The sequence below is a fragment of the Canis lupus genome, chromosome 32 (genome assembly GCF_003254725.2).
Source record: "Canis lupus dingo isolate Sandy chromosome 32, ASM325472v2, whole genome shotgun sequence".
Lineage (NCBI taxonomy): Eukaryota > Metazoa > Chordata > Mammalia > Carnivora > Canidae > Canis > Canis lupus.
Window position 1 is genome coordinate 19,515,361 of NC_064274.1, and position 26,956 is coordinate 19,542,316.

The 26,956-nt window shown below is 35.7% G+C and overlaps 1 long non-coding RNA gene across 2 annotated transcripts in view; it reads right to left on the reverse strand.

Annotated features, from left to right (window-relative positions):
• LOC118353140 (uncharacterized) overlaps positions 1-25,018 on the reverse strand; it is a 43,461-nt gene extending 18,443 nt beyond the window's left edge. The window contains exons 1-3 of one of the 2 annotated variants that reach the window (XR_004811447.2): positions 24,896-25,018; positions 24,173-24,270; positions 19,604-19,843 (exon numbers count right to left, since the gene is read on the reverse strand). This is a non-coding gene — a long non-coding RNA (uncharacterized LOC118353140). Of the gene's footprint in view, positions 1-12,647; positions 12,722-19,603; positions 19,844-24,172; positions 24,271-24,895 lie in introns of those variants that run through there. The other variant, XR_004811448.1, reaches the window with a different exon arrangement.
• Positions 25,019-26,956: the final 1,938 nt, after the last annotated feature.

Genomic DNA, 26,956 nt, shown 5'->3' on the forward strand with positions numbered 1-26,956 from the left:
TTATTAACTATTTAATAACAGTAGCTAAATAATAGCTTGACACACTGTAAACATTTGTGGAAGGAAAAAAAGGGAGGAAACAAGGATAGAAACTCAAACCCAGATTTGAATGGATCCTCTTACCACTCTTCATTGCTCAGTGTGATATTATAGCTGGGATTTGATGACCTCTGAAATCTTATTACTAAGGAAGGAGCTACTTTTGAATGATCATATTCTTATCCTTAAGAAGAGTAATTCTCTCTAAGGGCAAGGTGCTCAGTGTTCCAACTAGCTCAGATATTATAGTGGCTGCATGTTGAGATGATATATAATCTCATGGGTCCTCAAACCAGACTGAAAAAAAAATGAATTACACCTAATACATAATGGTGTTTATAATCATACTTAAGATCAGCATGTTCTGCCATAAATAATAGTGTAACTACAAGCTTTCATTAGCATATTTTAGGCATCCTTTTTTCAACAATATACAAGACTAGGGTTCTCATTCTTTTGCTGTTTGTTAAAGGTTGTTCGTACAACATTGACAAACATTGATATATGGGATTTATCCCTTTAACTCATATATTCAAGAGATGATTCTCCATCATCTCCATAGCTGTATAAGCAAACAATAAATACTGTTAAAGAATCACATGCAGGTGTGCTTCGTGGCTCAGTTGGCTAAGCGTCTGATTGTTGGTTTCCGCTCAGGGCATGATCTCATGAGTCCATGCTCAGCTTGGAGTCTGCTTGAGATTCTCTCCTCTCCCTCTGCCCCTGCTCATGGTGCCTCTCTCATAAATAATAAATAAATAAATAAATAAATAAATAAATAAATAAATAAATCTTTAAAAAAATCACAGGCAATCTGTTGATCAAAAAAATTTAGGCAAGCAGAAAAGTCAATCCTGGAGCTCAAGTAGTTTTCTCCTATTCACATTTTCTGGGATTAAGGGGTATCTACTTACAAAGAAAAACTAAACCCTTGGTATGTATAATGAGTTATATAAATATTTAAGTAAAATATCAAAGTGCTTTATATTAGAGAAACAGATACCAAATCCTCTTAAACTTCCATAATTGGTAAATGTGAATCCTTTTTTGAAGTTTCTCACATAGATGTGCTATTAGGCCTGCATTTTACTTTTTTTTTTTAAGATTATTTATTTATTTATTCATGAGAGACGCAGAGAGAGAGAGGCAGAGACATAGGCAGTGGGAGAAGCAGGCTCCCTGCAGGGAGCCCGATGCAGGACTCAATCCCTGGACCTGTGATCATGACCTGAGCCAAAGGCAGGTGCTCAACCACTGAGCCACCCAGGTGTCCCCAGACCTGCATTTTCAAGTCTACTCTGTTAATGAGTAGCAGCACTACCTTAGGCAGACAGTAGTTCTTACCTGGGTCTCAGTTACAGATTTTGATTGTAAGGATATTAATCGTGAACATGGTTACATGAAGACTGAGGCCCGGACTGACTGACCTCTTATCTTTAATAGCCTTAAAATATTGTGATCTATGATTAAGTGTAAAAAGTTGCAATTTCAGACAAGTGGAGTCCAAGGCAGTTAAGTGGAAAAATTGCTGTTCTCATCTTACTGCCCTCCTGTCCCCACAGCAGCTTCAAGTGGGGCTACCTGGCCCTGATTAGCGTGTCAGCTGAGTCAGCATCTGCTGCAGTGATATGGAGGCTTATGCCTACACGAGCCCTGATCTTCTGTGCAGGCAAGACCATCCCCTTCAGTGCAGTAACACTCCACAGTCAGGCCTGCATTTCAGTTCTGCCTTCATAAAACTTATTCAAATCCTATTTAGTCTGTCAATCCCACCTCCTCAGTAACAGTTTCTCATTCCTGCTGTAATAAATTGCCACAAATTTAGTGACCTAAAACATCACAGATTTATTCTTTTTAGTTCTTTAAGAAGTTCCACATGGATGTCTGTACTAAAATCAAGATATTAACAGAGCTGTGTACCTTGATGTAGGTTCCGGAGGAGTAATCTCATCTAAAGGCCAGGCCACCCTCAGCCCTTGGCTCATTCACACCCTCTCCTCAAGTTAGCTGCATCACAGCTCCCTGGCTCCTCTTCCATTGTCAGACTGCCCTCTAACCACAGCCAGGACAGATTCTCCATTTTAAGGATCCATGTGATTAGATTAAGTCCACCTGGATAATTAAGGATAATCTCCTCATCTCAAAGGCCCTGCTCTTAATCAGCATCTGCAAGGTCCTTTTTGTCATTGTATTGGTCCAGCTTCTCCAAAGAAACAGAGCCAATGGGATGTGGTATGTATGTATGTGTGTGTGTGTGTGTGTGTGTGTGTGTGTGTGTGTGTGACAGAGAGACTAAGGAAGAACAAGGGAGAAACAGACTTATTTTAGGAAATTGGATAATACAATTGTGTGAACTGGCAAGCCTAAATTCTGCAGGATACATGGGCAGGCTGAAAACACAGGGAAGAGCTGATGCTGGACCTTGACTCCAAAGGCAATCGGAAGGGAGAATTCCCTCTTCCTCAAGGAACTTCCATCTCTTTTTTCTTTAGACCTTCAATCAATTATATGAGGTCCAGCTACTTAATGGAGGTTAATCTACTTTATTAAAAGTCCACTGATTTGAATGTTGATCTCAACTAAGATACACCTTCACAACAACATCTAAACATAGTTTGATCAACTATCTGGGTACCACTGCCTAACCAAGTTGACACAAAATTAACCATCAGGACACGTAAAGTAAGATATCCACAGGTTCCAGGGATTAAAACAGAGTGATCTTTCAGAGGAGGGAATGTTATTCCGCATGACATCTCCATTGACCATTCTAGTCCCCACTCGTTAGATTGTGCCTTGCACTATTGGTGTTTTTGTTCCCGATTATTAGGTTACTCATTCATTACTGTCTTTTCCAAATCTGATTGTTTTAAATGTGCTTTGATAATTTTAAACTTCCTGAAAGAAAACTTTCTGCTTTATTTGTCCTGTGTTTTCTCACTCTTTCCCTATCATATTCACAGTACAGAGTATATAGCAGTTAGCATATTTCTTAGTTATTTCTTTTAAGCAGACATGTTTTTAGTTTTCAAGACACTCTAAGTTCTATATTTTTTTAACCCAAATTGAGCACCAGAAAGATCAAGTGAACACCTAAGGTGACATGGCATAAGATAAGCATTCAGGATCAAACAGTACTCTATCAGCTCAAGTTAGATGCTTAAAAGTAATAATCTTTCAACAATCATTAGATAACAGACAAGGACATTGTGCATGGGTATGTATTTCCCACGATTTACCAGTATGAAAGAATACAGTTTTCATAACCAGGTTCATATATCATTCTGAAAAAAAAATAACAAGATAATATAAAGAATATTCTAAATACCAAGGCACCTTATGATTCAGCATTATAAGTTTTGTAACTTTAAATTCTTATTGTTATGTACTGCTAGTTTTTAACATGGGTTAAGTTCAAAGTAGTTTACAGCCACAAAATCTTGTTGAAGTCTTCCCTATTCTCTCAATGTTTTAGTGATAACCAAGATAAAAAGAAAACTTGCTGATCATTCATGCCCACTGAAGATACTTTGATTCCTTTACATCTGAATCACTGAAATCTGACTGGTATTAAAGAATTTTTTTTGCTCAATATTTAGATACCACTGAGGTTAATCACCAAATCTTCAAGAATTTACAGCTGGACTAAGAGAAAAAAACAAGCAAAACAAATCAAAGCAAAACGAAAGCAATACACATAGAGAGTTTCTAATTTCCCACAGTGAAAAAAAGATAATAGAATCAATTTTCTAAGTGAGCTGGAAAATAAAAGATGTTCTCATCTGACTTGAGGACATAGAGCCCTTCTTTAGTTAAAAAATGATACCATCCTCATACAGACACAGTCTGAATCTAAAATTCCATAGTGTATTGAAGCAAATAATATTCACATTTGATATGGGTTGAATTGTGTTACCCCCAAATTCATATATGGAAGCCCTAACCCCCAATGTGACTGGACCTAAACATACAGTCTTTAGGAGGTAATTAAGGTTAAATGAGGTCAGAAGGATAAGGTCATAATCTGATAGGACTGCAAGTTTATAAGAAAAGGGTTACTAAGAAGAGGGTTTCTATTGCCCTCTCTGCCATATGATGACATAGTGAGAAGATAACCACCTATAAGCCAAGAAGAGAATTCTCACCAGAAATCAAAATCTGCTAAAAATGTGGTCTTGGACTTCCCAGCCTCCACAACTATGAAAAAATAAAAGTCTGTTGTTTAAGCCACCCTGTCTATAGTATTTTGTTATGGCAGCTCAAGAAAACTAATATAACATTTAATTTATGAAATGGCTTCAGTGAAAACCTGATACAATTAATCACAACAATTTGTGCACATAATTCTTTCTTCAACAGTAATAAAGAAATCTTTAATAAAACAGAAGGGAATACCACTGCAAAAACATAAATTAGACACTGACCTTAAGCTTTTCACAAAAATTAACTCAAAGTGAATCAGAGACCTACATGTAAAATACAAAACCATGAAACTTCTACAAGACAATATCGGAGAAAATCAAGGTGATCTTTAGTTTGGCAATGATTTCTTAGAAACAACTTCAAAGACATGAAAAGGGAAAATTGATAAATTGGACTTCATTATAATTAAAAAGTGGAAATACAAGGAAAAAGTGGAAATACAAGGAAAGGGAAAATTTCTTTCTTCTGCTCTGCAAAACACACTGTTCTCAAAATGAAACAATAAGCTACAGACTGTTGGAAAAATCTTTACAGAACTTGTAGTTAATGCAGGCTGTGTTCAAATATATGTATGTAGATACTCTTAAAAATTAACACTAAGAAGGACCCCCGGGTGGTTCAGTGGTTGAGCGTCTGCCTTTGGCTCAGACTGTGATCCCAGAGTCCCAGGATCGAGTTCCACATCGAGCTCCCTGCATGGAGCCTGCTTCTCCCTCTGCCTGTGTCTCTGCCTCTCTCTCTGTGACTTTCATGAATTAAAAATAAATAAATAAATAAATAAATAAATAAATAAATAAATAACAGTAAGAAAACAAACAGCCCAATTAAAATGTGGGTAAAAGATCTGTACAGCTACCTGACCAAAGAAGATAAAAGGAGGCAAATAAGCATACAGAAATATGTTTAAATTGTGTGTCATTAGGGAATCACAAATTAAAACAGCAATGATACATCACTACATACCTATTAGAATGGCCAAAATCTAAACACTGACAACACCAAATGCTGGTGAGGATCTGGAGCAACAAAATCTCTCATCCATTGCTGGTAGGAATGAAAAATGGTACTGCCACTTTATAAGATGGTTTGACAGTTTCTTACAAATGAAAAATGGTACTGCCACTTTATAAGATGGTTTGACAGTTTCTTACAAAGCTAAACACAGTTTTACCACACAATCCACCAAGCATACTCCTTGGTATTTGTCCAAATGAGGTGAAACTTTATGTCCACAAAAAAAAAACAAAAACAAAAAACACATGAACATAAATATTTACAGCAACTTTCTCCATGATTACCAAAACCTGAAAGCAACCAACATGTCCTTCAATAGGTAAAAGGCTAAACAAATTGTGGTATATCCATACAATGGAATATTATTCAGTGCTTAAAAAGGAAATGAGCTGTTAAGCCACAAGAGACATGGAGGAAGCTTGTATAAAAGAAACCAGCATGAAAAGGATGCATACTGTATGATTCCAGTCATATGACATTCTGGAACAAGCAAACCTATAGAGACATTCAGATCAATGGTTACAAGTGGTTTGAGAGGGATGAACAGGTAAAACATGGGGGATTTTTAGGGCAGTGAAACTATTATTATGCTATAATGGCATATGATAGTGTAATGATGGATGCGTGGCATTATGCATTTGTCAAAACCAAAAGAACAGTACAACACAGAGTGAACCCTAATGTAAACCATGGACTTTAATTAATAATGGTGTATCAATATTTGTTCATTGGTTGTAACAAGCGTACCACATGTATGCATGAGTAAATAATAAGGATAAGAGAGGGAATATATAGGAACTTCCAGTATTTTCTGTTTAATTATGTGTAAGCCTAAAATTGCTCTAATAAATAAAACCTATTAATTAAAAGATAGGCAACATCAAGATAGAATCTATAGCAAATAAAGTTTTTTATTTTATAATGAAAATGCTGAACATAAAGGGAAGATAATTTTTATATCCCTTACACACATATGCATATATTACTAGAAAACACAATTCTATGTTGTTTTATGGGATATCAACTCAAATTTAATGGGACTGAAACCATGGGGTAGAAAAGAAATAAACCACTATAATTCTATGAGTGAGATCTTTAAAAAGGAATATATTTATACTCTATAGCTTCTATACAGCGTGAAAATGAATTACTTCTAATTCCTAAGAGTAAATAAAAGTAGAATGATGAGACGATATATTTGGATTCTTAATAGAAAAAAAAAATCTGTATCTTGAGTGAGATCAGTGAAAGGTATTCAGAAATGCAAATTATACAGGGTAAGGGAAGGTGTTCATTGTCTCCCTTGCTGCATCCTCTCACTGGGAAAAAGCAATGTCTTTGTTCTTCACTCGTGGGCCAGGAGGAAGTTTTGTGAGCCCCTTGTTATGAAGTAAAGTTGTAAATGACATGTACCATCTCAAAAAGTTATAAATGACATGTACCATCTCAAAAAGGAGATGGAGCAAGTACCAACAGAATGTTGTACCTTTTGACTCTTACTTGCTCATTACTTTTATTTACACTTATAGCAATTTTTGAACTCTTTCATTCACTTGTTCATTTATTCATTCATTCAGAAAAAAAGAATGACCCTGGAGTTTCTACTGTCCATTCTAAACACTGGCAGTAGAAGAACCACTGATCAAAGAGGACCAGGTCCTCGCTCTCAATAAAGTGAAATAAATTATTTACAGTTTCTTTCAAAAAAAATCCTGCATATGTATGCATCACTGAGAAATGGATCATTCCATTATCTTCTGGCATCTGCTGTTAGAAATGGAATACCTATTTTCTGTCTGTTGGTTCTTAAAAGGAATCTATTTACTCTAGTGACTTCAAAATTTCTTTTTGTCTTTCAAGTTGCATAGTTCCATTGTAATATCTATAAATATGGATTTGTTTTTATTTTTCCTGTTCACGGCTTTGTGTTGTCTTCCAATCTAGTAAATTCTGTGTCATTGCTTCTTGAAATAATCAATGCACCTCCACTCTCCTATTACTTCTCAGACATTCTAGAGAACTATTTGAGGCACTTCATTCTATGCACCATATTTCATTGCTCTTTCATATTTTCAATCTATTTTACCTTTTATGTCATACTTTCCAGATACTTCTAATCCATTTACTCTCCCCCTCTTGGCAATACTCTGTTTAATTCATCCCTCATTAAATATTTATTTCTAGAAATTCATTTCATGTTAAGAGTACATGTATGATACTTTACTAATTCACCTGTTCCACTGTCATATTTCTTTAAATTACCATTAAGTGATAATAAAACATGTAAAAATATGAGAGAACTGTTGTTACTGTTGTTGTTGCTGCTGTTGTTGTTTTTAAGTAACAGAAGAAAGGATAGCATGAGAAAGAGTGGATGGTATAAAACAAGACCCAAGAAGTAGGTTATAAACAGTCATATTGTAAAGAGTTATCTAGGCCATTCTAAGGAATTTGGATTTCATTCTAAGTGTGAAACCAGTGTTTTAAGCTGCAGCATAAAGGGATTTCATTTACATTTAGAAACATGCCTTCTATGAAAATGGGAAAGGGGGCAGGAAAAAGTGACAGGAAGCTATTACAGAGGTGTAGACGAGATTATAGTGGCTTCAATTAGATCACTATAATGCAAATAAAGTGGAAATGATCTTTAATATACACTGGTTAGTATTCATAGCTTTGTGCACATTATCATTTTGATCTTCACAACAATTGTTATCATTAGTCCAATTTTGCAGACGTGCAAACAAAGCCTCAGTCATGCTATAAAAGTGCTAAATTCACACAGAATACTGCAAAGCATTAAATGTTTTTGACTGAGGTCTCATAGTCTAGGGACTCCGATAAGAGAGAAAAATCCTGAACAAACAAACAGGCAAGGTGTATTTTGACTGTGATGTGTGCTGTGAAGAAAACACAGCAGAATAATCAAGAAAGACCAGTGGCTGAGATAGTAATCCTTAGGAAATTTTGAGCTAAGGACTAACAAGAAGATAGGCATGAGTAAATTTGATGGGAGAAGGCTTTTTGTGATTATTTAAATTTGAAATTTTTGTAATACTCTCAGCATAATATTCTTGGTACGATGAGTGCTTGGGTCCAACTGAGAACCTTGTTTAATATTTTTACTTCTCTCCATCGGCAGTGAGCAACACTTTGGTTCCTTTTGCCAATTTCATGTCTTATCCCTGTGTTTCTTAATGACTAGTCCTGCAAAAAGAAGAGAATCTCTTATCTTGGCTTTGGGAGCAGCACAAGGAGGCCAGTGTGTGTATCTTGTGAAAAGAATAAGGGGATTGATAAAGGAGATCAAATCCCAATCTACAGCTATGTGTGGTAGAGAACTTCTAGAAAGATAACATTAAATGACAGCTGCTGGCCTTAAGAAAAAGAGGGGGGAAACAGACAAGGACTGAGGAGAAAGCCTGGCCTTCTAACAATATTTCTTGAATGAATGCCCCTTGCAGAGTTCACTTCCCCCTGAAAAAGGCATCGATAACTTAAGTTGTCCACCTGGGTCTTTATGTTTACTGGACAAACCAACCTGCTTCTAAGAAAAATTAGTATGTCTAAATTATATAGCTTTAATTGTTCTCTTAAAAATCTTTGTTTTGGGAATTGAACAGCATTAGAAGAAGTAGAGTTAGTAATGAAAAGTGTGACCTGATGCAAGTCTCAGTATATTTTAAATTTCAGAAAAGGTATACAATTATGGAAGTAATATATGATTGTACAGCCATAAGCATACACACACGCACATGCAGGATGTTTCTGTCTGGCAATCTTTTATCGACTGATGCAGTCAAACTGCATTTCCTGGCCTACTCTTATGGAAATACTAAAGAAACTGAAAAATCACTACTTGACTTGATAGATGACGGGACTTGGAAACAGTGTTCACATACTTGACTGCTGTGGCTGCAATCATTTTCATTCAGTGATAAAGCAGAAGTCTATATCTGGGAATATCTTATTCAATGTTCACCAGCTATAAAACCAAAGACAATGTTCCCCCTCATCAATAGCTCTGCAGAAAAAAAGAAGCTGTCTGGATGAGGTGAATGGAGACTTTGGTGCAAACTTAGGCCCTGGCACTCTGCCCAGAACTCTATGTGCATATAAAAAACTGCACTTATTCTTTTCCATGTGCAATATGAGAACTGGTAAGAAATACAACCATGTAGCTCACATTCTGGAGTCAGGATGCCTGTTTTAAATCCCCTGTATGCTTCTTGTTAGACGTGCTTGGGCACATGATAGAATCATACAAAGTTTCAGCTTCTTCCTCAGCCAGTGGCTTGAATAATTGGATGCCCCTCCCAACATAAGAGATGTTGTGAGGATTGAATGAGGATAATTTGAATCTTTCATAATTGCATGTGATCAATACCAACAATTTTCAAAGTACTTTCTTAATATGAGACCTAGAATATGTAATCTAATTACCATCCTATAATGGGAAACTTACTGCTTATTGATAATAGACCTTTGACTAAAATTATTTATTGGGTAGTACCCAACATACATGACTATTTTAATGGTGTTTGATTTTCTTTCAATCCAGAACCTCATAAACAGTAATAGCAGAAGCCACATTGTGGAATATACTACACACTGTTTACCAGACAACTTTTAACTCAAACATAAATATATATTTCCACAAGCTGCAAATAGTATTTAATTTGGCATTTATATTGATTTTCTGCTTCCCCTTTCTTAAATTAGCAGGACACGTTAGCTGGAAATCTCTATATCTCTCTCCTGGTTACATTAATATTCCCATCTTTCATTGTGGATTCCTGTATTGTCCCAAATAACTCTCCCACATATTCAATGCAGAATTAGAACTTATAATATCAATTTCTGGAATTTTTTAGACTCTGTTTCTTCAATAACTGCCCTGTGCAGTGCTAGAATTTAAGAAGGTTTTTATCTCCTTCAGTGTTTTTTCTTTAAAATGCTGCCTACAGATGTTTATCCCTTATTATACAGGATACAACTCAGGAAATGACTACCCCTTTATTTGCAAGGTACTGCATTTCTGTACAGTATCTCTTGGATCAGAATTCAAGACTCCATAATCTTGACCCTGTGTCAACATGAAAATGGGAGGGATTTTTATTACCTTGGCATATTGCCAAAAGCAAAGCTCTTTGCTATGTGAGAATAGCATCTGAGTAGTTAATGTGCTGCCTGGAAAGAAAAATCCTCATTCATTAGATGTGAAGAACTCATCAGTTTGCATAGCTCTTATAGAAGCATTAATGTGCCCCAAGATTTTTCCTGAGTCATTAAGAATTTAAACTTTATATTGTTTACTGCCTATTTCACATTTGTGTTTAGGTTATACTCTCACATATATCATAAACAGTAGGTCTTAAATCACCCTGTGCAGTGAGCTGGGCAAGTGTCTCCCTATGAGGACACCAAGGACTGGGCGGTGCCCTGGACATGGCTCTGCTGGTACCTGGGAGGAGCCAAGATGAGGACCAGATTGGAAATTCACATCCAGTATATGTTTCACATGTCACCATGCCTGTGTCACATGTAATCTTTATTGAACACAAGTCAGTTAGTTCATGATTCCTTGTTTTTAATCTAGCAAAATAAAGCTCACCTATGGGAGATACTCCAACTTACACGTCTATTTTTCTTCTTCCCCTTCTTCCCTTCTTTCCCTTCTTTCCCTTCTTCCCCATCTGTCCCTTCTTCCCCTTCTTCCTCTTCTTCTCCTCCTCCTCTGCCTCCTTCTCCTCCTTCTTCCTTTATGTCATTAACTCTAGTGCTACATGACACTTAAAACCTCGGGGCACATACTCAGTATATTATATTTGTTACTACTGTTCCTACATAGCAATGGATAGAAATAATAAGCACAAACACAGTAAAATTACTCCTCTGAAAATGATGACTCATCATAATGGTACCTGGTATAAATTGGAGGCAGTTTAATACAATTAAAAAAATATGGCCTGAAGTTCAAATCAAGCCTGCCTCTTGTTTGTTGACTTTGGCAAAACATTTACCTTTCCTAACCTTTAGCTTCTTTCTTTGTCAAATGAAGATTATGATTCCCAATTTATAAGATAGTTCTGACTGTAGTAGAGTATATAATGTGTGTAAAAGAGTACCTGACTCACATTTAATATAATAAATATTAAACATTATGACAATTGGTTGATTATATAATTCAATAAATCTGAGGTATAGAGAAATAAGGAAGCTTTCCTATTGTCACAAAATGAGCCACTTCCAAGGCTGAAAAGAAAACTCATTTATCATTACACTGTTTTTTATTCATTTCAAGTAATTCCAGGAACCAAGTGTCCTATTTCTAGTAATGTATTCTCAGTACTTTAGAGCATTAAAATCCAGGGATGCACAGAAGACATATTCTGCAGAGAGTAGATGCTATACTGGTGATAAATCAATGGTGCAAAGATTACATTCTACATTTTACTACCATAATTTAAAAAATAAACTCAAGATTATCTACATATTTCTAGTATCTAACTACGTATTCACTCTAAGCCTCACTAACTCATCAACAAAATAAAGGTATTAGACTAATAAATCTTTTCCAGTTTAGTCATGTTGTTATCCCATGATTATAAAAGGAAAACAAATTCTAGGATAAGGTGGCAATATTTTGAATTTTTATAGAAGACTTGGGACTCAAAACTATTTTGTCAAGATTGTGAAATATCAACTTAATTAAGTAGAGCTACTGATTCACATATCTGTAAAAGAAATAAAGTCATTGCTGCTAAGTTTAATATTTGATGAATTGATGAAGCCTTTTACCTTTGAATATAATGCTGTGTGCCAGGCAGTTAGAAATTGGGAAATTTCTAACTAATTTACCTTCTCTTTTTATCTTGTTTTTAAATTTTTATTTATTTTTTTAAGGATTTATTTATTTATTTTAAAGATTTTTTATTCATTCATTTATGACAGACAGAGAGAGAGAGAGAGAGAGAGAGAGAGACAGGCAGAAGGAGAAACAGGCTCCATGCCAGGAACCCAATGTGGGACTCGATCCCAGGACTCCAGGATCGCAACCTGGGCCAAAGGCAGGTGCCAAACCGCTGAGCCACCCAGGGATCCCCTATTTATTTATTTATTTATTTATTTATTTATTTATTTATTTATTTATTTGAGAGAGAGCACGTGCACACGAGCAGGGAGAAGAGGTGGAGGGAGAGGGAGAAGCAAACTCCTCACTAGGCAGGGAGCCTGATATGAGACTCGATCCTAGGACCCTAGGATCATGACCTGAGCTGAAGGTAGACAGCTAACCGACTGAGTCACCCAGGCTCCCCACCTTCTCTTTTAAAAGCTAGCTATAATTTCCTATCTTTAAATATATGCTCTACATATATTTGAATACATACCCTACTACAGAATGCCTCTCACACAGAAGGGAGAACTTTGGACTCTACCATGGGAGAAGCATTTTGGGTTCCCCCTGCAAGAAAACAAGCAGAGAATTTTTTTCTCATTTCTTGAATTCAAAGGTCTTACTGTTATTGTCTGAAAAGAAACATTGGAGAAACTGCACTCTAAGCTTAATATCATGTCAGTCTCTATAGATAGTAAAATTTTCTCCCCTAGGTACATGTAAAATTCTTGGGACATATATACCATATCTTAGATTAAATTTAGTTAATCACTTAACAACAGGAAAAAAATTATCATCAGTATTCCATTAAAGTAGAAAAATTTTAGTTTCAAACTTTTGCATAAATTGCATTCTCCAGTTTAACATAATACTGTATAATTGTTATCATTATATAACATAGAATGGAATTCAGAACTAGAATATATCACAGTGGAGCCTTAACCAGCACAAGATGCCTGCTTAATCATATTTCTGCAATATTTATTCTTGGAATTGAAGCAGTTTGAAGACTAGAAAAGTTTTATATAACATTATTCCTGGAAAGGTTTGATTTAACATTGTGCCAAGGAACAGAAAAGACCTTACAATGTCTAATTTTAAGGCGTTTGCGGGGGGGGGGGTGCACTGATGATGCTATAAATGTCACAAAAAAGTTTGACACCATCTTGACAGTGACACCATGGTTGGACATGATGACAAATAGAACAGTAGTTGTTTCCACCACACCTGGAGATTGAAAAGGATAATTTTCCTAAAAAAAAAAAAAAAAAAAAAAAAAACCTAACAACAAATCTAAACACTTCCTGTTTTATGTGCAATTAATAGTGACTCAAACTCATCCTAATTCAGGAATGAGAACAGAAGACTGAGGAGTCACTGTATATTCAAGACTCATATTTCTTAAGCACATTTTAAGGATAATTAATTTAGACATCTGAATCCATAATTTTACTTTTTTTTAAATTTTTATTTATTTATGATAGTCACAGAGAGAGAGAGAGAGAGAGAGGCAGAGACATAGGCAGAGGGAGAAGCAGGCTCCATGCAACGGGAGCCTGACGTGGGATTCGATCCCAGGTCTCCAGGATAGTGCCCTGGGCCAAAGGCAGGCGCTAAACCACTGCGCCACCCAGGGATCCCAATTTTACTATTTTTATAAGAATATTTCAGGGAACTCTACCAACTTAAAACATTATTTCCTCTAATTGCTAATAATACATTGAAAATAGATTTAAAAATATATATATATATATATAATTAAGTACTGAGTATAATAATCTCAAAAGACCTGGGTGGTTTAGAAGTTGAGTGTCTGTTTTCATCTCAGATCGTGATCCTGGAGTTCCCGGATTGAGTCCTTCACTGGGCTCCCCATAGGGAGCCTGCCTCTCTCTCTGCCTATGTCTCTGCCTCACTCTGTCTCTCTCATGAATAAATAAATAAAAATCTTAAAATTTTTTAAATGATCTCAAAAGACCCATCACCATATCACACAATAAAATAATCTTAATTTTTTAAAATATAATAAATATTACTCCAAGAATATTGCTTTTCTGTTGCTTCTTTGCTTAACAAATACTTTCTCATTTTGCTGCAGCACCTCTTTGCAAATTTGCAGATTTATCTAAGAAACTAAAATAATATGAAACCTTATAATCTTGTGCCCCTTCTGCAACCCTAAAATGACCCATTTTTCCTAACAGTGCATTTTCAAGCTGTATATCAAGTCTGAGATGATCGGACTCTTTCAAAACTGGATGTATCAAAGCACAGAGAAACAGAGGGAAAATATGGAAAATATAAACACATATGTCACTAAGGGTTCACTAGAAGTGTCTTCCGAAGAGATTCTGCCACTGGAAAACTCATTCCTTAGGAAATAATGGCAGAACCAACAGTGTGTATAATGTGCAATTTATTTTACATATTGTGTTCCTCTGATCATGGTGTCTTCAGTCTCCAGTCTAATTGCGAAAGCATATTTTCTAGATAACTAACAAGGGAAAAAAAAGAAAAAAATTCTATAGTCAATTCCCTAACAGAACACTGTTTATTGCCATTCTTTTCAAAATATATCCAAGCTAAAAATGACAGACTAAATTTGTTATAAAAGTAAAATATTAAATAAAATGATCATTTTATCATAGATTATTTGATGTAATGAGTTACAAGTCGTAAAATTTTTATGCTATTTTGATACTGAATTCTTCATTGACTATTACAATTAAATCCTAAAAAATAGTAACACATGTACACACACATAACTGATGGATTTAATAAATGTTACTGAAGAAGTATAATCACAACTTCATAGACTATCTCTAATGCTCCTTTAAAAAGTTTTTAATAGAAAATATTTTCTGTTCTGATTTAAAAACAAAAAGTTCCATGATCACTTTACTCCACAAAAACCGTCTGAATTATTTAGTTAGAAATATCTAGTACAATAGTTTAAACCTTCATTTAAAAGTAAATTTTTTGGTCACTTCTCTACACAAACCCAACCACCCCATCTCTCACCTCCAGTACTAAAAAAAGTAGCAAGTAGGCTGCCTCTTTTTTTTTTTTTTAAACTTTTTCCCTTTGTACTCCCTATAATCCCACTTCAAGCTTTTAGTCCTTCTTAGATTGAATTTTTGGAAAAACAGAATACAGAAAATTCATATTAACCTGTACTGTGATAATTGTTTGTTTTTTTTTAAGATTTTATTTATTTATTCATGAGATACACAGTGGGAGAGAGGCAGAGACACAGGCAGAGGGAGAAGCAGGCTCCATGCAGGAAGCCCAATGTGGGACTTGATCCCATGACCCCAGGATCATGACCTGAACCAAAGGCAGACGCTGAACCACTGAGCCACCCAGGTGCCCCTATGATAATTGTTAAATTATTTGGGTTTGGCATAGGTGGAGAATCAAATCTTGGTCTTATGGCTGCCTTTGTGAAAGCTTCCATGACTGTTTACTGCAACTTCTGAGCAATGACTGATACATAGGCCACATAGTCTATCCTAGACTCGTCCTGCCCTAGATAACCCTCCCCCCACTCCATCTCCCCACCCCACCCCTGACCCCCATCCACCACTAGTTTTCTACTTACTCATTCCCACATTGTCTCTTGGTCAGAAATTAAAAGGATCTCATTTCACTCTTGCAATTACTTCTGTTTGGCCCACTTCTTTTCATGGACAATTCTTACAGTACTTGTGGAAAAAAGCACCCAACACAATGCTGTTAAAGTCACTGGTTTTCTTAGCCTGGGTCAGGCACATCTTCCAAGTTCCCAAGATGGGCATATTCTCTGGGTAGTCCCCTTGGGGTTTCTCTGATTGACTGTGGGTTAGAGGGTAGAATCCTTACATGCTATAGAATCCCTATATTATATTATTAAATAATATACAGGATGCCCAGCTAAATTTGAATTTCAGATAAGTAACAATGAAATATTTAAGATAAACTTATAAAAAAATCGCTCAGGTGTATCTGAATTTCTTTTTTTTTAAGATGTTATTTATTTATTAATGAGAGACACAGAAAGAGAGAGAGAGAGGCAGAGACAAAGGCAGAGGGAGAAGTGGGCTCCCTGATGCAGGACTAGATCCCAGGACCCCAGGATCATGACACAGAGCCAAAGATAGACGCTCAACCACTGAGCCCCCAGGTGCCCCTATTTATCTAACTTTCTTTATTTTTTTAATTTTTATTTCTTTATTTTTTAAGATTGTATTTATTTATTCATGAGGGACAGAGAGGGAGGCAGAGACACAGGCAGAGGAAGAAGCAGGCTCCTCACAGGGAGCCTGATGTGGGACTCAATCCCAGAACCCCAGGATCACACCCCAAGCCAAAGACAGATGCTCAACCACCGAGCCACCCAGGCGTCCCTCTAAATTTTTAATTTAATTGAGTATCCTGTATTTTATTGTACTATTTTATTTACCCTTCTCTTGTTGTTGAGTGGAATATAACAGTACCTCTCCCCAGAATCTCCTTTCCAATTCTCCCTTTTACTCTAGTTATATCTCTAACAAGTCAAGACAGAGAACTTAGTTCTCAGATATTTCTTTTTACTAATGCATTCTGTATATCTCATAATTCATTAATATCAGAAATCTATCTTATCTTATGCTTTTGGTATATCTTACAACTCATTATCAGAAATCTTATCTCAGTGCCTCAGTTGAAATTTTAGGTTTAGGGAACCTGGGTGGCTCAGTTAGTTAAGCGTCTGCCTTTGGCTCAGGTCATGATCCCAGGGCCCTGGGATTGAGTCCTGCTTTGAGCTCCCTGTTCATCGGGGAGTTTGTTTCTCCCTTTCCCTCTACCCCTCCCCACTGCTTTTGTGTTCTGGCTCTCTCTTTGACGCTTTCTCTTTCTCTCTCTCAAAAAATAAATAAATAAAATCTGAAAAAGAAAGGAAGAAATTTTAAGTTTAACTTCCCGTGTAAGAAATGTGATATAATGTATTATTATGAGATATTTTTAAAATCCTCTAAAACTAAAAAAAAAAAAAAAAATCCTCTAAAACTTCATATTTTTAATGCCCTGTTGATTAAATGTCATGTATTTTAAACTCACAGTGCATAGCCATTTGCTATTATGGCTATAATAGTAATTTTATATATTCACATTTTATTTTTCTCTAAAATTATTTCTATTTTTATATTTATGTATTAAATGTATAATTTATATAGTTCATATTTTACATAATATTTATGATTTTTAATCTAATGCCTCAATTCTTCCAGTAACTGCAACAGAACCCCATTCTTCCAGGAAATGGTCCCTTTCTTATCTCAACCATAATCTTCCATGACTCTGTTCTTCTGTCCCTTTGGCCCAGGGACAAACTTATATCAAATCTGGGAGAAATCAGTTAAACTAAATTTTCCCATATAAAATTCAGATCCTGTAATTGATCATATTTCTTACTTTCTGGAGGTAACTGGATTTCAGTAACAAGTGTGGAGGCATCTGAGGCTCTGTTCTAGTTATTTCTGTGGTCTAGGTGCCATTTTTTACCCTCTCACACTTGAAAAATCTAAGATCTTCTTATTTTTAGCCTAAGTTCCACTTTTTTGTCTAACCTAGTTGGAGTTAGGGGTCCCTTACCTTATAATCAATATATTGCTTTAATGCTGCAATTCAATTCATTAGTTTACTCTTTTTTTAACATTTTATTTTTTTAAGTAATCCACACCCAATGTGGAGCTTGAATTCACAAGCCCAAGATCAAGAGTCATGCACTCCACCAAATGAGCAAGACAGAAGCTCCTCAATTCATTTTTTAATATTGTGTCCAACAAAATACTATTAAGGCTTTTACAAAATGCTATACATTATGGAAGATAATATGCTTAAAACAGATCAACTAAAACAAATGAATTGATCCTATTATAGAAATATAGTTAGAAGAGGGAAAAACAAATAAGAGAGAATCACAGTATACATGGTTAATACTTGAGCATACAGATATGCCACCCCATACATATTCCATACATATATATAGTATATACATAGTATGTAAGGTATTTATAGTATATAAAACCATATACACAATGGGAGGTTATACCTGAGTGGAATTATATTTATCTAAGATAAGAAGAGAAGAACTAAGTACCAGTTCTAAGAATTCTTAAACAGATCATCAAATATTCTTAGTAACACATTTTTTAACGTATTTTACATAAGGGACTAAAGTTAGAATAAAAATATCTGCATATGTGAACATTGAGCAATGGCATTGTTCAATGCTTCCCCCCCCCCCCAAAAAAAAAACAAAAAAGAAAAAAACAAGCAGACTTCTCACAATGACAGGCAGATAATTAGAAAAGTAGAATTACCTATTTTATTTTCATTTTAGTATTAGATCTAGAGTTGGCTCTGAGGAATATTTTAGGCAAATGGTTTGATTCTATACTCTACCTCTTTCAGAGATTTCCCCCTCATTTCATTAATGTCCCTCCAATAGCTTCCTGGTCCTGTTTTCTGTGGTACAAACACTTGACCAGTTATTTCTGTACCAGTCCCAAATCTAAGTCTAAAACCCCCCATCCTGCATCATTACTCACAATAGTGAGAAAATCATGACATAAGCAGGTGTTAATTAGATAAATCACCTTCATAGATGTTTAACTAAAGTGTCCTCTTTTTTAGGTAACACACTGACAATATAAAACTTTTTCTAATTTTTCTAATTTTTTCTAATATCTAATATTTTATCTAATATATCTAATATATCTAATATAATATCTAATATTTTCTAATATCTAATATCTTATTTCTAATATCTTATTCATATTTTCTAAACAGTGAAAGAATTATTGCCTTTGTCAGGTCTATTCTTTTGCAATAAACTTCAATAATTTTATGAACATGCAATGAATCTTTGAAAGGGCTTTAAAATTAACTTATGGAATTATATGATTTATTAAATATTGATTTAATATTGCAATCATAAAAGATCACACAATCTTATGATTGTATAATGACATTATACAATCAAATGAAATACAAAGCATGATCTGAGATGATATAAAAATACATATATTATAAATAAAGTATGATAGAAAGTTGACAATATTCCAATTGGGAAAAAAAAGGCACAAAATACCTGTATTCTTAGGAAACAAATGTGCAGCTATATTAGGATGATATTTTTCTTTGGTGTTCATATTTATTTTTAAATTCAAGAAAAATATAACCATAAAAATATGGAGGACTTTAAGAACTTTGCCTCTGAAAGAAAAATAGAGGAGAAAGAAGGGATGAGTAATGATATATTTATTAGAATAGGAGGAATACAAAACAAAGCAATCTGTGAAGCACAAGAAGGGAATCAGATTCTATGATGGAGATATACTTGAATATTTGGTTAACATCAGGGTTTGACATATGAAAGTCACATAATTGGGGACAGAGGATACAGATAATAAAAGTATTCTTTTATTATTATTATTGTAATTTGTATGTAGAAGATAATGGCTGTCATAAGAGACTTTTTGAAAGTGAACAGCTAAAGTTAGAGGCAGAGGTCTCCTTGAGAGATATGCATTAGGAATGCATCCTTTAGTTAAGTAATTAACCTAGCAAGAGGCTTTACATTGAGACTACTGCAAACCAAAAAAATAAAGCAGGTGACAGAGGCGGACTGTTATGGTAAACTCCACTTAATTTCTCACACTATACCTGAAAAGAGAAGAATTAACATTATTTAGTTTGTAAATCAAGCTAGTTAATTTTACTTAAGTTAAAAAAGAAAAAACAAGTTGAAAAAGTTTCTAATCTGCATATTGTGCTCTCTGAAAAATTTCCCACTTATATCTCTCTTACTTATTTACTAAAAAAAAAAAAAAAATCAGTGTTCTAATTTCTACTTTGAGTTTAAAAAATCATTATACAATGGATGAAGCAAGCATATGTATGTCTTTTTAACATTTTTCCTTTTAGGTGCCAATCCATCTCTATATATGGCTGGACCTGGGCCCAGCAATTATAGTGACTTCCCCTGCCTATATCTCATCCCCACCTTGATTACTACTCTAACAAATGGTGATCGTGTGATCTACAATGGCCAATGAGTGGGGCTGCCTTATGCAGTTTATTTTCACTAAACATGTCTGGCCAAGGGAATGAGTGGGGCCTGAAATCTAGCCATGCCTCTGTCCCCAAGCTGTGTACCTTGGCATGGGGTGTACGCGCCCAGAGAAAGGTCACCTTTTTCTAATTCTCATAAAGACTCCATCTGCTTGCCAAGCTGTTCACCTGCAGGGCTGCCTCTACCTAGTGAGGAAATTATTTGCTCATTTGTACAAAGTCTATGAAGCCATATGGACTAGCAGAGGTCCTGCCAGTGAAAGAACGCCACATCCTTTGCCTCAGTGATTGCTTCATGGATGGACTTAAGCTCAAATCTGGTCAATTAGAATTCTCCCCTGGACTTTTGTATGATGGTTAGCTTGCAATATTGCATTTAATAGCAATGGTCACTAAGCTGAAAGGATGATCACAGCCATATCCATGGAGAGTCTATTTTCAGTATTAAGCAAATACAAATAGAGAAGGAGAGCTGAGAGATGGATAAAGAGAGAACAAATTCTGGTTTGAACTTCTAGTTCCAGCCCTCACTGGAGTATCTATAAGCATTTCCCAGTTAGAGGAGCCAATGGATTCTTCTAAATTAACTTGGTGCAAGTTGAGTTTCTGTCATATTCAAATGAAAAAATTCTGATATACACTTGTGTTACAGTGATTAGTTCAGTTGTTGCAATTCACTAGAAAGGATGCTGTGCATAATGGAATGATACTAATCTTCCCCTAATAGCAGTGCTACAGGTTACTAACTAACTAAAGCATCTGTTGCTTTGCAGTTTGAACCTGTATGTAAAGACTGAGGCTTTCAGAGTAAATGATGGATTATAGTAGGATGAAGTTAGTCAGGAAAGAATCTCTGAAGATAGATGAGTCTTTTGCCTAATCCCAAAGTAATGAAGCTGGATTGGCAAAAGAGTGAAATGAAACATTTCAGTGTGAAGAAATATCATGAAAAGGCACAAAAGTATAAGTTAGAGACATGTCACTTTTAAGCTTTGTGAAAAGTGAAGTATAATGTGGTCACTTATGTCCAAGATTTTTTAAATGGAGCTTGAAGGACATTAAGAAGATGTACCTTATACACATCCTCATGGGGGAGGGAGGATCTATGAATTTTTGTACTGGGCCAAAAGACAAATATTCCAAGGACCAAGCCCAAACACCTGCAACTTACTACAGTAGGAGGAGTTGCCTAGTGACAGACTTAGCAACTGGTTATATTCAATCAAAATCAGTTTTCTACTGCCACCACCAATCAAAACTCTGTGAACACATATAGAAAAATTCCCTTTTGTCTTTAAAAGCCCTTGACTTTTGTTCCCTGTTAGGCAGGGGACAATATTTAGGTTGCTGCCCAAATCTGTGTTCCCCAAACTCTAATTCTAAGACCCCAAATAAATGCTTTTTGTTTTACTTTAGCTCTGACTTTATTTTCAAGTGCCAGTTCCAAATGAATGAATTTATTAGCTCAGAACCGAAAATCTGCATGAGTAGTCTGGAGACAGGATCATCTTGATTCATGTTTACATGATTGATAGGTCTCTCGCTCACTTGCGTTCTCCATCTCTCTTCTCTCTCCTCTTGTACAAGAACAATACCCTTTCTGTCATTCTATCAAAAGTCTTAGTAGTAGTTATAATTGACACTGCTTAAGTCATGGGTACAACCTTCGCTGGATCTGATTGGCTAAACAAATAGGAGGTTCTGATGAGTATCACCTGGAGGCAGTACCATCTGAACAAACACATTGATAGGTGGTTGCCCAAGGAAGGAGGGGTAGCCATTACTAGAAAAAGGAAAATAGGTGATGGATAGGAAAATATCCAATATCCAAAGAAGACAGTAAGCTGAATGGCTAGATGACAAGGAGGGAGCCCTTTTGACAGGATAAAAAATAAGGTTGGGTAAATGAGAAGAACAAGTTCAAGAAACAATGGAGTGGTGTGTAAGATATTTGAAAATCAGTATTGTACATACAAATGGAGTTTTACATACAGTAATCTGTTTAGCACTGGAGAAATATCTTTGAAAAGATATACCTCTTCTGAACAGGGAGCTCATAGAGTTTATATTCCAAGCTGGGACACTTTTGAGAGAAAAGGGAAATAGTCTTAATGACTATACCAGAATAAGAGGCATATATTGGCCCTGCCCCAGAAAACTGGGGCAAATGGTCACTCTTCTGACCAAAATAGTCAGAATGAGTAGGTCACACACACGTTTCATGTGTAATAACATTTGACTCTGTAATCATAGCCAGAATCAATTCCAAGAATCTGTGACTAACATTAAGGCAGTCACCTATGACTGAACATAAGAGGGACCAGGTGACTGGCAGGAAAATCTATGCCGGACTGGAATATTTGATCAGATGGTTATCTACCAAGCCAACTGGATCCTCTCCCTTGAGAAATGTTAGGTGCAAAATACACAGAGTAAGACTACTCAGAGTGAAGCAGAATTTAAAATAAACTCACAGGTAATGGAGTGTACTAGCTGGTGTGATCTAAAGTTCTATAAAACACAGAACCAAATATGTGTGTTTCAGCCAACAGAAGTTATATCGCATTCGTGTGACAGCTCTCTTTACACAGTGATTCTGAGAGCAGGACTTCACCAGTTTATGGGTCCCCTTTCCCCAGGTTGTGGATTACCATTTGTAATCAGCCAGCAGGATCAATAGATAAGACAATAGAAGAACCATTAAGTTTTCTTAAAAGTCTTGGCCAGAAATGGTTCACATCATTTCCATTCACTTTTCATTGATGAAAACTAAGTCACAGGAGACACCCAGAAGCAAGGAGGGAAATAAGGTCCTAGAAAAGGTACTGTAGCTGGCACACCTGAATACCAAGTGAGGGACTTTTAGAAGACTACTAGTCATCTTTGCCTAGTAAGCAGAACCTCAGCAAATAACCTGAGAGGTGGAGAGATGAACAGTTGCGAGTGGGGTAGAATTGGACATTTGTTTAAGAAGCAAAGACAGAGAAATGCTGACCTAAACTTTTTAGTCCAGCCTCTACAATTGGTATTTGAAGAGTTTTTCCTGGCCTCCTTGTTTCATTTACAACAAAGTCACTATGTTCTCATATGCATTAATCTGGGAGAAATTATTCAAGAATCCTATGATTTGAGCAAGCTTAGGAACTCCCACTTTCAACTCCCCCAAAAACACTGTCTACTTCTGTAGCTTCAATTACACTTTTCATAGGTGATGACTCCCACATTTATTTCTCCAGAACAATATTGCTCTTGAGCTCCAGTGAAGCATACCTAGAAGTATGGAGTAGCTCTGCTATATCTTGTATCCCAAACAATTTAGCATTCCATACTGAATCCATCACTCACTCTCCTCCAGCCTACTCCTCTTGTATTCCACATCTCAGCAAATGGCACTACCATTGATCTGGGTGCTGAGATGGGAAACTTGGGAATCACTTCTGAACCCTCTGTCTCTCACTCCTCACAAAATTGATCATGACTGGCGTGCACTTCATTCCACATGACTCTAGGCCCACTGCAGATTTCATAGCCCATCATCTCTTACTCAGATATTCACAGGAACCTTCTTGCTATTCCTCTGCCACTGGTCTTGCCCCTCTATTTATTCTTCACACATTAGCCAGTGTGATCACTCTGTAGTAGCTATCTAACTAAGTCACAGGTCCTGTTTAAAATATAGCTTTGCCATTGCTTCCAGAATAACTCTTACTTCTTATATTGTGGCCTATAAAGTCCTTTATCAGTCAAGTTAGGTAACCAGAATCCACACAAGTTATCTCAAAAGAGTTAAGTGAATATAATAAACAATTACAAAAGTACTACAAAAGAAATAGAAGGGATGCTGAGACAAGCAGATATTGGCAACAGTGGGAAGCCACTACTACTCTAGGAGCTGTGAACAACCAGAATAAGTAATGTTACCAGAATTTAGAGTCAGTAATTCCTGGAAGAAGCTGGAACTTTTGTAGGAACTTGTCTGACAGGAGCTGGGACCATGGGTGAAGAGGATCTGAAAGGAGCTGGAATCATGAGAAGATGAAGCCTCTTCAGAGAAAGAGGGAAAAACATCGTGGTTTCTCTTTTCCTACCCTGTACTCTAGTGCATTCCACCACTGAACTTATGTTAAAGCCAACAGGCAAGGAAACCTAAGTGATATTCTTTGGGGAACACAAGATGGTTAGGAAATGAATATGCATGGACTTCATATTCTGGCCCTGCTTATCTTTCTAGCTCCAGTTCTTGACACTGTTCTCTCTCTTGCATGCTCTGTACTTACCACAGGGATCTCATTTCAGTTCCTTGGCATATGTTCTTTGTTCTCTCTGTGTTTGTAAACCCTAATTTAGGAGGCCATAGCTGTGGTCACCCTTTTGTCCTCTCCCGCTTGCCTAAGTATCCATCCCTAACAGTGCTTTGGGTCTCAGTTTAAATGTCACTGTTTTGGAAAGTGCAAATTGGTCACCAAATCTAAGCTAGGTATCCTTAACATATGAGCTCTTAAAAACCTGTAAATCCCCATTATAGCATTTATAACAAAAAATAAACCATAATATAAAAATAGATTATAGTTTTCCAATTTGATTCTCTATATCCTGAGCCAGTTCATAAATTCTGTGAGAGTAGGGAAGGGGCCCAGTACTTACCAGTCACCATGGCACACAGGAGTTGCTCAATAAGCATCAGTTAACTGAGTGTGTGGATCAACAAATGAAGGCATGTGAGGCAAGGAATAGCAGTGGCCAGGAAGGATTGGTGAGGTCTCTGCTAAGAACAACCATAGGAATTGTAGTTAGGACCTCATTGTTCTTAGAGATTGCAAGACAAAGTACATTGTTCCCATTTTCCATATTTCAAATGTGTGATTGCTACTTGGACTTTAGTGCTACCTTATTTCACCAGGACCCTCAATATAAACTCCTTACTCATTCACTAAAGCAACACACATCATATTATATGACATAGATGAAGGAGAAAGACACAAGAAACCAGGAGCCTGGCTAAAAGACCACTGTAGAAATTTAGGTATGAGTTTGTAGGAAAAATAAATTAAATATGAGAAAAGAGGAATAATGAGGATAATTTTAAAACTTGAAATATAGTTTAGTTTGGGAATAATTCTGTAAGGAGTAATCAGAGGCCATATTTATCTGGGACATTATTAGAAAAACTTATTATGATATAGTTTACATACTGCTTTTAATAATAAATGAATACTTCTAATCTGAATGTGGACTCGTTTGTGGGAAAATATCAAAAAGGTTCACTAAAGAAAAGCTAGTACCACAGTTTGGGGAAAAAGTACATAGTTCACTAAAATTATTTTAAATACAACATATGCCACATATTACAAATAAGAGACAGTGTGATTTTGGCTTTAATTATTATTTCCTCAGGCATAATAGCCTGCAGGTATCTCTGTCCTCATCTCTATCTGCTGCTGGCAACTATCACTTTGTTGGAATGACAATCTTTTATTATGATAGTCCATTTGTTGGCAGTTTTCTCCAGTTTAGTTCATAGTTAATCTCTTCCTTAGCCATACAGATTTGTCATTGCCTGTTATATTTCTATACCTAATTTCTGTTCCACAATTTTATGATGATGAAACTCTTCAGGGATTCTAGTGTGACTGAGTTAATATGTGAATGTGCTATCCTAGTAATCTTCTCCTCTATGTTGGAGGGGATTTCAATTACTCCTATCTGTAAGCAGAACATCTTATAGAGTGGTCCATGAAGAACATTTCTTGATATACAATGCCTTTTTTTCCAATGGTTTCTTGTCTCTATACCACAGTTGTTAACATGAGCAGCTAGCTAGAGATAAATCTTCTGTTCTGTGATAAAACTGCCTCACTAGGTTTTTGCTTACTATAAATTGGTTTCATATACTCTCAATGTTAAATAAAGAAGCAAAATAAAATTGAGGTAGGATCTGTTTACAAAAAATTACAGAGCTCAGTCACAAAAATAAAACATAGGTATAATACAGTGTTCTCTATGTTTTCTAAAAAATACTACTTGAACAAATTCACCATTAAATATGACCTTGTAAAAAGAGATATTCAAAATCAGAGCTCAGTCACACACACAGAATGGTATGATACAATGTTCTCTATGTTCTCTAAAAAATACTACTTGAACAAATTCACCATTAAATCTGACCTTGTAAAAGGGATATTCAAAATCAATAGCACATATGCATTAAAATATAAAGTGATTTTTTTTGTTCAAGTGTAAGACAAACAATTATATTACTTGTAAGACATCTGAACAGTTTGAAACTGGTTTTATGAAAAAAATAGGCCCTCAAACAAGAGAAAATAATCTAGAAGTAAAATAGAGATCAGCTGGCATCATTTCCCAGGAAACAATTATATCTCAGATATCTTGTCACCCCATTGCCTACGCGAATGCCCACAAAGCAACTGTGCAGCCAAGAAAACCAATAACAAATAAAAATATAACCACAAGAATTCATAGTTGGAGTTCATAGTCAGAGAGGACTTCTATTAAGGAATCGGATTTTATGATGGTCTGTGAATGAAAGAAAATACATTTTCCAAACACAGAGATGGCAATGTCACCTAAACATTTTGACTAGATGGTATCCAGAAATGATTTTTATCCATTGGAGATAAATACACTTACCTCATAGGGTTGTCATAAGGATTAAATAAGAAAAAGTATATACAATACCTGTTG